Here is a 16,238-nt window from a genome sequence, read left to right on the forward strand (position 1 = left end):
TCCCCATGACTTATTTGTTTTATACCTGGACATTTGAACCTCTTATTCCCTTTTACTTCTCCCCCTCCTTTTTAATTTTTCAATTACAATCAACATTCCACACTATATTAATTTCAGGTGTATAGCACAGTGATCAGACATCCATACAACTCATGAAGTGATCCTGCTAACCAACTAGTCCAGCACCCATCTGGCACCACACATAGCCATTACCATATTATTGATTATATTTCCTATGCTTTACTCCACATCCCATGACCATTCTGCAACTACCAATCTGCACTTCCAAATCCCTTTACCCTTTCCACTCTGCCCCTAACCCCTCTTCCATCTACCACTCCAATATATCTAGCACCTAACTGACACCACACATAGCCACAACACTAATGACCATATTCCTTACGCTATACCCCACATCCCCATGGCTACCCTGCAACAACCAATTCGTACCTCTCAATCTCTTCCCCCCTTCACCTAACCCCTGAATCCCCACTTCCAGCCCGCAACCACCAAAATGTTCTCTGCATCAATGAGTCAGCCCCTGTCCTACCTCTCTGTTTATTTTGTTCTTTAGGTTCCATATATAAGCAGAAATCACATTGCATCTGTCTTTCTCTGACTGACACACTCCATTCTGTACAATATCCTCCAGGTCTCTCTGTGCAGGTTCAGATGGCAAGAACCCATTCCCTTCCATAGCCGAGGAGTAGTCCCTTGTATATGTAGGTATATGCACCAACTCTTCTTTTTTTTTTTTTTAACATTTTTTATTAGTGTCAGGTGTACAAAACAATGTACTAATTAAACATTTATCATGTATATCCCTCACACAGTGATAACTCCCCTCTCCCCATCTACTACTCCTCTGACATTGCACACAGCCATTATATTTCCACTACCTCTATTCCTAATGTACTCCACTTCTTGTAAATATATATATATATATATATATATATATATATATATATATATATACACACACACACACACACACACACACACACACACATATAATTGTAGTTGACATTCATTATTGTGGAATCTAAAGAAAATAATAAATGAATAAACCAATCAGAGACATAGAGGAAAAACTGAGTGTTGTCAACTACTCTTTATCCATTCATCCATCAATGGACACCCAGGCTGCCTCCACATCTTGGCCATTGTAAACAATGCTGCAATGAACATAAGGATGCACACATCCCCTTGAAATAGCATTTTGGGTTTCTTCGGATAAATACTCAGAAGTGGTATTACCAGGTCCTTCTTTGTCTCTTGTTATGGCCTTTGTTTTAAAGTCTATTTTGTCTGATGTAAGTATTGCTATCCCAGAGTTTGTTTGTTTCCAATTTCATGAAATGTCTTTTTCCATCCCTTTACTTTCTGTCTGTGCGTGTCTTTCAATCTGAAGTTAGTCTCTTATAGGCAGCAAATGTAAGGGTTTCGTTATCTTATCCATTCAGCCCTCCTGTGTTTTTTGATTGAGACATTTAATCCATTTATATTGAAAGTAATTGTTGATAGATGTGTAGCTATTGCCATTTTATTCATAATTTCGATTTTTTTTTTTCATCTTAAACTTGTCCCTGGTAATGCTTGTTTGGTTTTTGAACTCCTTTAGTTTTTTCTTGTCTGGGAAGCTCTTTATCTGTCCTTTAATTCTAAATAATAGCTTTCCTATGTAGTATAATCTTGGTTGTAGGTCATTTTTCATCGCTGAGTATTTTGTGCCAATCCCTTCTGGCCTATAAAATTTCTGTTGAGAAATCATCTGACAGTCTTATAGGAGCTCACTTGTAGGTAACTGCTTTTCTCTTGCTGCTTTTAAGATTCCCTTTGTCTTTAACCTTCAGCATTTTATTTATGTTGTGTCTTGGTGTGGGTTTATTTGGGTTCATCTTGTTTCAGACGCTGCACTTTTTGGGCTTATATACGTCTATTTCTGTCACCAGGTTAGGGAAGTTTTCTGTCATTATTTCTTCAAATAGGTTTTCAATTCCTTGCTGTTTCTCTTGTCCTCTGGTATCTCTATGATGTGAATTTTGATACGATTGATGCTGTCCCATTAGCCCCTTAAACTATCCTCATATATTTGGATTCTTTTTTACGTTTTGCTGTTGTCATTGGGTGTTTTATGCTATCTTATCTTCTAAATCACTGATTCAATCCTCTGCTTCATCTAATCTACTGTTGATTCTCTCTAATGTATTCTTCATTTAGGCTATTGCATTGTTTATTTCTGACTGGTTGACGGAAACTTTTATAGGTTCTGGGGTTACATATAGCACTGAAGGCAGTCCTGGCCCTCAGTGACCTTAGATTTCAGCAAGAGAGAGACTTTCAATAAGCAAACAAATAAGGAAATAATAAAACTCTGATAAATACAATAAAATAGTTCAAGGCAATAGGAGGTTCAGGGTGGGGGTTGGGGTAGTGCACTGCAAGGCGAACATTTGAGCAGAGACCTGGAAGGTGTGAGGAAGTGAAACACGAACTCCTCTTAAGGCCAGCATTTCAGGCAAAGGGAGGAACCAGTGCAAATGCCTTAGCCCAAACTATGCTCGCAGTGTTTCAGCCCTCCCAAGTGTGCTTGGAGTATGTGACAGGGTAGAGTTCGAGAAAGGGAAGAGTCACAGCAGATGAGTATCAAGGAGGTAGCTGGGAGCGGCCAGCACATTGTAAGACATTGTTTGGATTTTGGCATTTACTCTAAGAAAGGAATTCATTTAAGGATTTTTTGTATGAGTGACATCATTTTACTTATATTCTGAAAGGATCATTATGGGGCAGAGTAGGGAACAAGGGCTACAAGAGTCATACCAGTTATAAACTTTTGCAGTAATCCAGATAAGAGACAATGATGGCTTGGTATTTGCTTCTAACAGTAAAAAATCTTAGAATAGTAAAATCCCAGATCTATTTTGAAGCTCTAGTCAACAGACTTTACAGATAGATCAGGTGTGATATATGAAAGAAATAGAGGAAACGTAGAATACTCCAAATGAGATAGGGTGGGTAATGAGAAGATGTTGGGAGAACTGAGGAATCTAGAGATTAGTTTTATTCATATTAAGTTTGAGATGAGTATTAGATATCCAACTGTAGATGTCGACTAGTTGTATACAAAAGTCTAGAATTCAGAGGAATAGTCAGATTCCAAGATATAAAATGGGGAATACAAAGAATATAAATATATTCACTACTATAAGATTGAATGGGGTCTCCTATGGAGTAAGTGTAGGTAAAGAGAAGTCTGCGGCCTAAGTCCTGGGGTTTTCCAACACTTACAGGTCATAGGGAAAAGGGAGAACCAGGAAATGAAGTAGGAACAATGGAAGTGGGAGGAGAATCAAGTGAGACTGATGTGTTGAAAGCCAAGTGAAGAAAGAATTTATGATGGAATAAGTGATCAACAATGTTGATGACTAAAACCATTGAATTTGGCAGTGTAGACCTTGATAATAGCTATTTGTTGGTAGCATGGAAGAAGGTCTAATTACACTGGCTTAAAGGGTAAATGAAGGATAACTAATGGAGGCTGTATTTTCAAAGAATTTTATTACATAAGAGCGAAAAGAAGTTAATTGGAGTAGAATATGGGCACAAATACATATTTTGTAATGGCATATTTTATAGTATCAGATTTTTATTCTAACTGAAATGATCCATCAAAGGTGAAAAAGTGGTAACATACCATGTTTCCCCAAAAATAAGAGCTAGTCGGACCATCAGCTCTGATGTGTCTTTCGGAGCAAAAAATAATGTAAGATCCTGTATTACATTACTATATTATATTGTATTATACCAGGTATTATATTATGTTATGTTATGTTATGTTATGTTATGTTATGTTATGTTATGTTATGTTATACCCAATCTTATATTATATGAAAATAAGACCAGGTCTTATATTAATTTTTGCTCCAAAAGATGCATTAGAGCTGATGGTCTGGCTAGGTCTTATTTTCGGGGAAACACGGTTGCAAAGGAAGGGGAAATTGAGTAGATGAGAGAGCATTAAATGTAATCTATAGGAATATTTTGTCCATAATAACAAAGATACGGGAAGGTTGGAAAATGTGATCTTAGGAGTAGAAGTTTTCTTGGACTACTTCTATTGGGATTCATATTATATCCCTATTGTCTTTTAAAAAGATATTGAAATCCACAGAATTAATTGTTCTTTGTGAAAAATATCATGGTATTTATATTAATGAAGAATTTTGAAGTCCTTTTGCTCTCAAGCCAGTGCTTTAAAAAACACATGATTTAAAGTAATTAAAATATATAGCTTCATAGAAGGGTTGATAAATATAAATATTATTTTAATGAATCCCTCTTTTCTGATTTGTTTTTACCTTTTGTGAAAGATATCATTAATTTTCTTTGTTCTTTCTATTTTCTAACTGGAGCATGCTAACTTCTCTATAACTATAGCTATTAGACAAATAAAATGGGAATGTAATTTTTTGGTTGACATCACTTTATGACACTTATTTGAGACTTCAGACATTTTTTGTTTCTATACAAATGAACTCATCTAAATTTTATTCAACTGTGGGAAAAGTATTTTACTGCACATAAAAACTTAGAAGAACCAACTTTATTTTGGAATAGTAGTCTTCCTAAAAATTTGTTCTCAGGAAGATATTCACAAACATGCTTATCAATGAAGAACTTTATTTTAATTTTCAGGTGAGTTCACCTAAATGAGCCAGCAGGATCTCCAAAGACTTGTTTTATTTCCTAATAAATTTGTGTATTCTCAAATCATAGTATAATGAACTGCTATGGGTATGGTTATTATCCAACTAAAAATCTACTGGTCTTTGGAAGGAAACAATGAACAGAACACTTGACATTTGCATTACAGTGGAGAAATTGAGAATATAAAAGAAAATGCTTCAAGTAGTCAAATAAGACTTGGTATTCCGGTTACAACTCTATCCTTTGACAGTGTCAACTCTAAGATGCTATTTAAGTAGCAGGACAAAATTTTCTCCTTAGAGAAGTGTGAATACCAAAAACAAAAAGGAATGTATCACCAAACATCTTAAGTCATTTCATTTTTTCATATATTTTATAAAATTTTTGAAAGAGCCGAGTTACAATTTAATAATTTCTTTTGAGTCACTGGGCATTTGGATATTTAGTAATATTCCTTACCTTCTGGAAATCCACTGTTATCTAAAGAAACTAATACACTTATATCGCCCTTTAAAATGAGATATATTCAGAATTACTGAAGGTTGGAAGGAAAATCAAGTTTGTAAGAAATGGCAGAAATTTTCACATCTAAATATTGATTTTAGATGAGCAAATATTATTATTTATATTTCCATAATTTATTAGAGAGCAAGTCAATGTGATTTAAGAAATTTCTTGAACGATTATTCAAAATAAATAATTTTCAAAAAGCTTTTCAGAACTGGGAAAAACCACATACATATATTTCATTATTATAACCACTTTTTAAGGACATATTATTAATTAGGAAGAGAACATAAAGAAAACAGTGACAAAGATAGCAATACGATTGAGCATATTTTATACAATTTTAGTTTTAAACTTTTCCAGATTACAGGAAATTTGCCCGTTTAACACTGAAAGCATTTCTGTTCTTTATTTAATACTTATGAATGAAACTTTTGCTTCATTTTAGATGAAATGATTCCTGGAAGATGTGATTGTGGATATAGGCATAGATATTTTTTCCATTAGTAAAAATGTAGTTAAAACAACTCTGGATATTTCTATATTTATAATTAAACAACCATGGCAATAAAAAGGAAAAGTTTACATGGTTGACAACAACATTGATAAATTAATCTGTACTCAACATTTTATATTTTGACCTTCTAAATTTTAGATCCTAAGTGTGTGTCTTCTACAACCATAAACTAATCAATAGAAAACTAACATTGAACTCCTATAAAAGCCTACTTAGTCATAAGTCATTCTCTAGAGTTGATAATCTAAGAAGATCAATCAAATTGGTTCATTATTATTGCTATTTTATTTTGACATTTAGTTTCATTCATATTGAAGAACAACAAATGCAGAAGAAAAGTTTTTCTTGCTCTGAGAAGTCACAGAGTATATTATTTATTTTGAGGAAAAAATAATTTTAGTAATTTTATTAAATGACTAGAAAATAAAGGTGAGCTTTTCATATAAAATTATCCCAGAAATAATTGATTTAGATTTTAACATATTGATAATGTTTTTCATCTCTTCTGCTCTGTAGAACCAAAGTATGACATGCTGAAATAATACCAAGCAAGAAAAAAATACCAGGAAGATACTGAGTTTAGGCAGATTCTTAGCTATACTTAAAATATACTTATATATGCCTATTGGGAAAAGGCTGTAACATAGGGATTAACCTTTCCATGTACATTTTCTTTTATATAAGATAGGGGAAAAGTAATTAAAACTGTCGAAAATAAAAGAGAATACAGCTTTAGGGAGAAGATATGAGATGACTGGCTTCTGGGAGAAAGTAGTAAATTTCCTTTAGAGTACAATTTGAAAGCAGATATAGAAGCAAGACCACTGAATATCAACATTTACTTAATGCCTTCCTCTGTATTTTGACTTCCTATCCATGCATAACCAGAAATAGAGATGTTTTCTTCTCTCTTTTAATACCCATGTGAAAAGAAGTAAGTGAATCAAAGCCTAATTTGTGTTTGTATTTATTTGAATTTCTCTATTCAACATAATTTGAGAGTGACCTTATACAATCTTATACAAGAATGATTGTATATGATCTTACTTATATAAATCCCTCTGAAGTACTTAAAAAGGATGAATATTGAAAATTATGAGGAAAAAAAGACAAAAGTCAGGAAACAGAATTATACAAATTTGTAGAATTATACAAATTAATTTTCGTCATTTTCCACTGAAACTGAATTTAGTTTTAGCTTTTTGAAAATATTTTCCACGTTCCAGTTGATGACTAATAGCTTTGTTAATGGAGCTATTAGGCCTTAGCAAACTAATAAGGATTTTGCATGTCAAAATATGAGTCTTCCTAACCCTTTTTTATTTTCCCAGAATTGAATTGTTTTCTTCTTTTTTAAAAATTATATGAACTAAAAAGCTGTTGTAAGTTTGAATAACCCACGATTCTACCAAAAAAAATCCCAAATTGCCTAAAACTCTTTATCATATATAAATATGATTTATTATATCATTTATATAATATAATCTACAATATAGGAATATTCAAATAACTATTTGAAAAATTTCTTGTCTGACCATTCAACATGTTCCATGTCACTAGTCCAACCATTAGCATAACCTTGGTTGCTGGGCTTATTACTTTATTCTAAAACAAAGCCTATTTTAATATATGAAACATTTTATAATATATATCATATTTACTGATTTATTTATATAAAATATTGCTAGAAAGTATTGGGGAATGAAAGGCTTTGTGGTAAATGTAATAAAGTGGATGTAAAACTAGAGTAATATGAAATGCTGCATTGATCAAATTCTGAGCATGTCTGAACAGACCAAAATAAAGAACAGTCTACTCCCAAGATGATTACATGAGGTCTGACAATTAAGTCCATGGACTCATCCTAGAAAAAGTGCTCCATATCTCATCGCTGAATACCACTACGGTCGCCTTCAAAGTGCTCCCCTTGAAAAGCTATGCACTGATGCAAGTGCCTAGTCCACCCTTCAAAGCAATTATGGAACTCTTTTTCTGGAATGGCCATCAGAGCTGTCATTGTATTATACTAGATGTCCTGAATATCATCAAAATGTCTTTCTTTCAATATTTCTTTATCTTTGTGTAAAGAAAGAAGTCATTGGGGGCCAGATCAGTTGAGTAGGGAGGCTGTTCCAATGCAGTTATTTGTTTACTGGCTAAAAACTCCCTCACAGACAGTGCCGTGTGAGCTGGAGCATTGTTATGATGCAAGAGCCATGAATTGTTGATGAAAAGTTCAGGTTGTCTTTTTCACACAGCGTTTTCAGCACTTCCAAATAATAAACTTGGTTAACTGTTTGTCCGGTTGGTACAAATTCATAATGAATAATCCCTCTGATATGAAAAAAGGTAGCAACAAGTTCGCGAACTTAATTGTCAGACCTTCGTGTATATACAATGAGGTTAGGGCTTTAACCTCCAATGTGAAATAGATATGTGCATCTTCATCTGAGAGTAATCTTACTATTGGAAACCTTAACTGATCAGTAACAAAGAGAAAAATATTTCTGGTGAGAGTTTATGTTTTTCTTCCTCACCTGTAAAGAAAACTATTCACCTCTCTGATCCTAGTCTGAATTCTGAGTAAGAAATGAATCTTTAATAACAAAAGGGACATGTTTTCTCAAGGACAGATTGATGTAGGAAAATCTTCCCAGGCCATCTGATATATTAGCAAAATTAAAATGAAAGATTTCTGTGGACCTCTCTGTGTTGACACTGTAGTCAGTGGTCATAAGAGCCTCAGAACCATGTGTCTTCAGGTTATCTGCCAATGAATCTTTTATCAAAAGTAGAGATTCTTAAGCTCTAGTGTCACTAGATATACAGCAGAGATCAAATTGCCGAGATACAAACTGCAGCAAAGAGAAAGGAACAAATTAATCATACACATGACAACATAGATGAAAAGCAAAATCATCACGCTTAGTGAAAGAAGACACAAAGTAGTCCATATTGAATGATTCTACTTGTATAAAACTCTAGAAAATGCAAACTGATCCATAGTGATAGAAAGCAGATCGGTGGTCATTTAGGACATGATGTGGAAGGAGGGATGGACTATAGATGAGTGTGATAGAAAATTTTGCATTTGGAGTTGATAGAATCAACTTTTGTATGTTGATTGTGGTAGTGGTTTCTCAGGCATATACATCTGTTGAAACTCATTGAAATGTACTCTTTAAATGGGTGCAGTTTTCTGGATTTTAATTATATCTCAATAAAGTTATTTTAAAAATCATACTTAGAGAATCAAGATTTCAGCAAGATCAGACTAGACTGTGTCAAAGCCTAAAGGAGCCAAGATATGTTCTTTGGATTTTACAAGTTTTGTACAATAATTTTCAAATTCTGTGTTCTCAATCACAATGAAAACTTAAAAAGACTAATTGACGCATTTTTTCACAGATAACAACTTCCTTACTCTGTACTGACAGGTGCTATTTGAATATATGTTCATTTTGTGTATAATCCTTTGGTGCTACATCGTGGTGCTATGGTATTTTAGTCATTGTGCTATAATCAGAAAAGAAGTGATGTGGATTTTATGTATAAATTTTGCATTCACATTAAGTGAATATTAACTTATGTCAACCAACCAAAGATTTGTAGAAGCTCAGATAAAAAAGAAAAAAACATGTCATTAAATCTTCACAAAGCATATATGTTAACATGTCAACTCAAAAGTGCTTGCCGTGTTCGTATAATGAGAGATAAAACTAACTTTTAGAGTTTTAATTTAATTTTATTTCTTTACTTTGTAGTTTTACTTATAGGTTTATAACATGTATAAGAGTTGTATGTCATATACACATAGTTTATATGCATATGGTTAAATATTATTGTAATAAGAATAGCTTAAAGTCATTTTCTTTAAAAAAAGCTTTTTAATTACTCAAGTTTGAGAAATAACCTAACAAGACTACTTTGAAGATGTTGATAATTTTGTTATAACTTTATATCTGGTAATGATATTTCTGTCAAAAATAGTATGTCATTAAATTCAGTTTAGAAGTATTATTCTTTTGAAGCCATAATGTACCCTCTGGTTGTTCATTGTAAATATCCAATATGTTAGTGATACTATAAATTAAGCAAAGCTTATTGGCTTGTCTTAATAAATAGCTATGACTCCAGACACTGAGAAAACTCATTTATGTTTGTAAATTGTAAATTATCACATGTATTAGAACATAAGCAATTCACAAATTGGGATTACAGATATGGCATGATTTTTGAAGAGCCGGGAGTGTCAGTATGCTTTTTTTGTTTTGAAAAGTGGATTTTTAAAAGATAGTTCTGATAATTTCCCTGTTGGTTATATTAAATACAAGAATGTTTTCCTTCCTAATTATAGTACGTAATGAGAAAACTAAAGGTTGAGAAAATTCCTTTAGTCCATTTGTTGCAGCTAATGCTAATAATAAAGGCATTTCCTGGTGATTTCTTTATGCCGCTCCATTAAAATAAACCTGAAAGACATGGCTCATGACTCCAATGGAAGCAAACAAGCTGACTGGTAATCCATCCATCCTTCAAAAACAGGAACAACAACAACAAAACAAGAATGCCTATTAGAAAAAGCCAGAATTTTTAATGGAAAAACATACATTACAATTAGAAGCCCTCCCTGCTCTTGCTTCCTTTTGTCCCTACCCAACAACCAACTGGAGAGCAAGCCTTGGGATCTTGGCACACTTCTACAGGCAACACAAACGTAGCATTCCTTTGGTTTTAGAAGAGGTTTTCCAAAGTGAATCCTTATAATGATGGGTTTAGTGAGGAGCAAATGATTTTTATGGGAAAGCTAAACAAAGCTATTTAGGACTTAAAATGGAAATATTCAGTAATACCTTTAGTGTGGCCAGTTATTTCCACACACTGAAATCTTTCTCGTATCAATTTTTGCCCTTTTTTTTTTTTTTTCAGAAAGGGAACAGGGAAAAGTATCATCACATATTACGCACAAAAAAGCCACAATTGAGCTTTATTTTATCACCTTAACTGCTTAAATAGTGTATAAGCGAACACTATCCAACACAAGATAGTTTAATGATCAGACTCATGTCTTTATTTCCACTGATCTGTGTGTTGACTTCTGCAAGTTATTTCCCCCTTCTGAATCTGTTTTATGTCTTTAAATGATGTGGATAGACTACATCTGATATTTTGAATTAAAGCTTCCGTGGTAATATCTCAGAGGCCCCTTGGGATCAGAATGGAGAGTGATTGAGTAGATGTCTATCTACCCGTCCCTCAGCTCCAAATTCACAACCATTCAATAGAAATGCATTGTTTTGTATTTATATACTGGGTTTGGTGGATTTCTTTTTAGAGAAAATTGATCTAGAAATATGTTTTTAAGTGCTAGTAGCTATTAGAATGGATTATCGCTGTGGTGCATTCTAAGATCTGTACTTAAACCTATTAGCAATAGCAAGTGGCATGCAGAAATTGTTATTACTGTTAATCATGACACCAGCATGTCACCAAGAGACAGATTTTTTAGTATAATAAGTTCCCCACTTAAAACCAGGTTGCAAGGCACATATTTGTTCACAGTTAGTTATTTGGGAGATGGCAAGTGTTTTTTCCATAGAAACGGTTTTTAAGATTAAGTGCTTAGGCTAGCTGAACAAAACAAAAAGAAAGAAAGAAAAAAACAGAGAAGAAAAGGAAGAAAATGAATTTGATGCCAAAGTGAGAACAAACCATTTTCAATAAAAAAGAGTGGGAGAAATACTCTTACAAAAGCTGCAGTTAAACTCAGAAAGAAAAACAGTATTATAGATTGACTTTTAAAAATTTTATTTTTCAATATTTCAAAACAAATGTCTTCAGAGATATTTAATCTACTTGACTATCTTCTTTGGTTTTAAAAGTTATCCAGAGACACGACTGGTGAGAAAGCTCTTTGTTGGTGTTGGCATGGTGACTGTAAAATTTAAACAAAACAAAACAAAACAAACAGCCAATGGCCATTTAACTTTATTCAGAATGAGAGATTTGCTCAACCCCATTTAAATCCTGGTATCCCTCTCCAAGCTAAAGAAAACTCTAAAAATTTGTGTTAAAAGTAGGGAAAAAAGCAGTGACAATAGCTTTCACTATCTCAATTTTTTAAATTTTGTTCAGAAACAGATTTCTAATCAAATATGCTGATAACTCAGGGTGTAGCTCCATCAAGACTGGTGGAATGTTTATATGTTTTAAAAATATATCCTGAGGTAAAAAGTTTGTTTAAAATATCAGTAAATGGAGGTCTATGGGGAAAAAAAAAAGTCTAAGTAGCTAGACAATTTAGTCAATAAAATACAAATATATAGTTATTTTGAATGATATTAATTCTACTTAAGTAAAAGTATCATATTTGAAAATTTTGCAATATCCTATAGAAAAGTCTCTTTTACTTATGCTGTAATATTTTCTAACTAAATATTGTAGTGGGAGATGATTCAGAATCTATGGCTTATTAATACATTGTTCGACATTCTGAACAAATGGGACAAACTTCAAAAGTGATCACAATAATTTCTGTAAAATCCTATGTTCACCAACCTTAGTTCCTGGATGTTTATATGTTTTGTCCTTCTTGACCTTCCAACAGTAGAGTAATTGGGCATCCCACAAATATAGTAGTTTCCATGAGCCTGATTGTGGGAAATGGAAATCCCATATTATTATATCTCAAGGTTATACTTAACCATGGAGAGAGTTACATGATCATTCTCATCTCAAGGCTAATATGCGTTGGATACTTTGCTTAAATTCTGAAACCTTGCAATTAACAAAGAAAATTTGCTAGTAGTTATTCTGTAAGTTCTGTAAATAGTTAATCTGTATTGCTTCATCATTAAAATAAGAATTCTCCATATATTTATTCTTTAAGCACTAACACAGAGCCTCTTTCTTTAATCAATCACAAATACACAAAATTCCTTTCCCCACTTTTATGATAGGCATGCATTAGTATATTCTTATATAAACCAAAAACAATCATCTTTCCAATTCTCCACTTCTCTTATTATAGCAAATATTTAACCAAACAAGAAATTTGAAGTTTGAGCATATTCCCACAAGATTTTAAACATTAGAAGGAATGTGCTTCCTAGGCAGTTATTTTTAGGAAGGTAGTATATATTTTTCCAGTCAGAGGTTTCATTTTGATATGAGCATGATTGATACATCATGTATAGTAATTCTGTGTCATTTGTGGGCGATAAGCATCACCAAAAACACACACATGCATCATGTGGTATATGAAAATTATGGCTTGATTAAATTTTTGTTTAATTCCGGAACACTACAGTTTTCTTGGAAACATACATTTCAGAAGAAAAAAAAAAAAAGATTCCTTTTTCTGGGAAAGCAAAATGAAGGGGCCACGTATGACATCTTTTTCACAAAATATTTTAATGGTCTTCCAACCCTGTCAGCATATTGTTGGATGTTGCCTTTCCTCTGTCTTTCTTTTTCCCTCTGTGGTAACTGAAAGTGACTGAATGGGTGAGAGAAAGATGTCCTAGAGATTACAGGGTTCTTCAGCAGCAAGTTGAAACTTCTTTCTATCTTGATTTGTTTTCTGCACTGCACATATGTAAATAATTACATACCTAACAAAAATTTTATTTATTATAAATCAAAACTTAAATACAATATTCTAAAAATTATACTTATATAACAAAAATGTTTCTATTAATTTCTTGCCAAATGTTATTATACAAGATATACAATATTTCTCAATTCTAAATAATGATTTCCCCAATTATGAAAAAAGAAAGTGGCTTCTAGAAACTCAAAGGTAACAGTTTCTTGTAGTCTATCAAAATTAATCTAGTTAGTAAATGAAGGGCTTTGTAAGATTCTGTTTCTTAACTCTGTTTCTGAAGTCTTAACCCAGAATATTCATAAAATTTATTACATATGCACTAATATAGAATTCTAGTTAAATGTAATTTAAGACATACCTGTTTCAGAAAAGATATTAAATTGGGTTGCAAAATATTAAAAAGTGGCTTAAAAGTGGAATGAAAAATAAGATACAATATTTGGGATATAAGAGAGAAAACAGAAATAAGAATTAAAATGTCTTATGTAGTAGTTAAGTAGTTACAGTAGCTAAAAACATTACAACAAAACACTTAAAGTTATATATGCCCACATGCTATAATATACACAGATCTATATCTAATTGCACCCATTTTAATAATATTGCTTTTTAAAAATGTTTTATTAAAGTATAATATAGTAAAGTGCAGCTCAAAGATCTTGTACGTGTGTGTATGCACCCAGGTAACTACTAGTCATATTAAGATAGGGGGCATTTCAAAAGTTTCCCTTATGTCCCATATCAGTAAGTACCCTGCATACCCAAAATAACCACCATTCTCTCTAATAGGTTAGTTTTGCCAGTTCTTGGACTTCACATAGAAAAAAAATCAGACACTATGTATTTTGTGTGACTGTCTTCTCTTTATCTTCATATCTGTCATCTGTATCTATACTGTTGAGTGTAACATTAATTCATTCTTTATTATTAAGTTGTAGGCCACAGGATTTATACTACAAATTATTGATATGAGCATGCTACTGGAAATGGGCAGTCTAAGCCTCTTGTTCTTTCTCCACAGGTTATTCAAGCATGCCTACCAGTCTCTTTTGCCACCTCTCATCTCCAAAGGAGAACAGTGGTAAGCCAAAAGTGGAAGATCCTGCCTTTTAAGATGGTGTGTTATTTCTTTGTTCTCTACTTTAATTACCGTGAATAAATAATCCACTGAGCTCAGAATTCAAAAGCCACAGAGAGCCACTCCCTTTCATCCTTAATAGAATGGCAGGGTTCAGTGACTGATAAACAAGAATCACCTCTGCTAGCTCTAGGCAAAAGAGTAGGCAGAATAAGGAGATTTGGTGTTAACAGAGATATTTCAGCCATTCTTCAGAAGAACAGGACACAAGGCTTGGGAACATGCAAGCAGCCAGTCACATATTGATGGACGTGATTTGAGAAGTATGTTACTAAGAGTACTTTGAGTTGCTGTATGTGAGAACTCATATCAATTTCAGGTTGAAAAGTTTCTTTTGCTCCATGGGTCTTTATACATCATTTGATCTAAAAGCATGAAGTGTAATGTATGTAATTAACTTATCATAGTTTGTTTCCTATCTAAGTACCTCTAGCTGTTTCCTTTGCTGGGGACCTGCATAAGAGCCTTTCATTTTTAAGTATGGTTTGCATCTCAGCAAATGAAATTACATGTCATCCAAGACCAGGGTCTTTCTTGTAGTTCATGTTTTCTGTAACAATTAAGTGTATTTTTATTATAAACATGTTTTATAACCTCAAAAACTTTGGTAGAAAAAATATTTTAAAATTGATTTTATTTTATTCCTTAAAGTTGTGTTTTTGTGTGCTTTTATATTTCTAAAATGGAGAGAAATTTTCTCAGTGCAACATATTGATTTTTAAATAAGTAACAGGCATTTTCCAATTCTGTGTTAGATTTTGCTTCCTACTTTCTCTTATTTATTGAATTATTCATTTACTTTTATTTCACTTGCATCACACCCCAAAATTCAAACTATACTCTCTTACCATTTTAAGTTCCAGAAAAATTTTTGACATTTATAGATAAATCAGTTGTTCACAGAGTAAATCAATGTCATAAGTTATATAGTATTAAAATGAATAAGGCATCTATAATTTATATATATGGTCATTCTTAATTTTTTATAAAAATTGTTTTTTACTATCTGTGATATTAAATGAAAATATTTGATTTGGTCAATAATCCATAAGTGCTTTTTTTCTCTACATCATTTTTTTCTAGTAATGCACTATTCAAATAAGGAAAAGTGCTCATTTTTGAGAAAATACCATAAAATCATGGTGTTTAATTTTTATATAAACAATTCAATAGCCTCATGTTCATATAAGGATTATGTGTTGCAATGTTTTGTTATAGAGAATCTTCACCCTGCCATTGAAAGAACAGCAAGCTCTCATCGTACAAAGGTAGGTCGATATTTTTCATTCTTCTTAAGATGCTTGTTTCTGTATAGAGAGAGCAAATTTGTTGACTTAAAAACCAATTTCTGAAGAAAGTTCATTTCAAAAAGTAAAAATTCTTCAACTGTAAACTGTTCTAAAATGTTCATTTTTAAGCATGTAATTATCATGAATTAATGCCTCATTATGCCTTGATGATCTCTTTTCAATGATTATTTCAAATGGGAGATGTTCTAGAATTACCAATTAAAAATTAGAAAACGAAAACTCAGTAACTAGATGCTAACTGATTATACTGTGCTAAATATAGTTTTGTCCAAACTAACCTTATTTTTTGTGCTGACAGGATTAGCCAATTGCATGTTGTTTATAGAGTAAACCCTTAATTATACTGGGGTATTATTGTAATCTTTTATGGTATCTTTTCTAAAGCGTTGGGGAGATATGCATAGAATGACACAGAAGTGTACGCCACTGATAAACTGCCAAAGAGTGTGG

At 32.5% G+C, this 16,238-nt stretch overlaps 1 long non-coding RNA gene across 1 annotated transcript in view; it reads left to right on the forward strand.

The window, feature by feature from the left end:
• The window catches only part of LOC141571820 (uncharacterized), a 155,301-nt gene extending 139,560 nt beyond the window's left edge, over positions 1 to 15,741 (forward strand). The window contains exons 2-3 of the long non-coding RNA XR_012496877.2: positions 14,362 to 14,457; positions 15,697 to 15,741. This is a non-coding gene — a long non-coding RNA (uncharacterized LOC141571820). The remainder of the gene's footprint in view (positions 1 to 14,361; positions 14,458 to 15,696) is intronic.
• Positions 15,742 to 16,238: the final 497 nt, after the last annotated feature.

Source organism: Rhinolophus sinicus, chromosome 2 (genome assembly GCF_057876585.1).
Source record: "Rhinolophus sinicus isolate RSI-liver-muscle chromosome 2, RSI-T2T, whole genome shotgun sequence".
NCBI classification, from domain to species: Eukaryota; Metazoa; Chordata; class Mammalia; order Chiroptera; family Rhinolophidae; genus Rhinolophus; species Rhinolophus sinicus.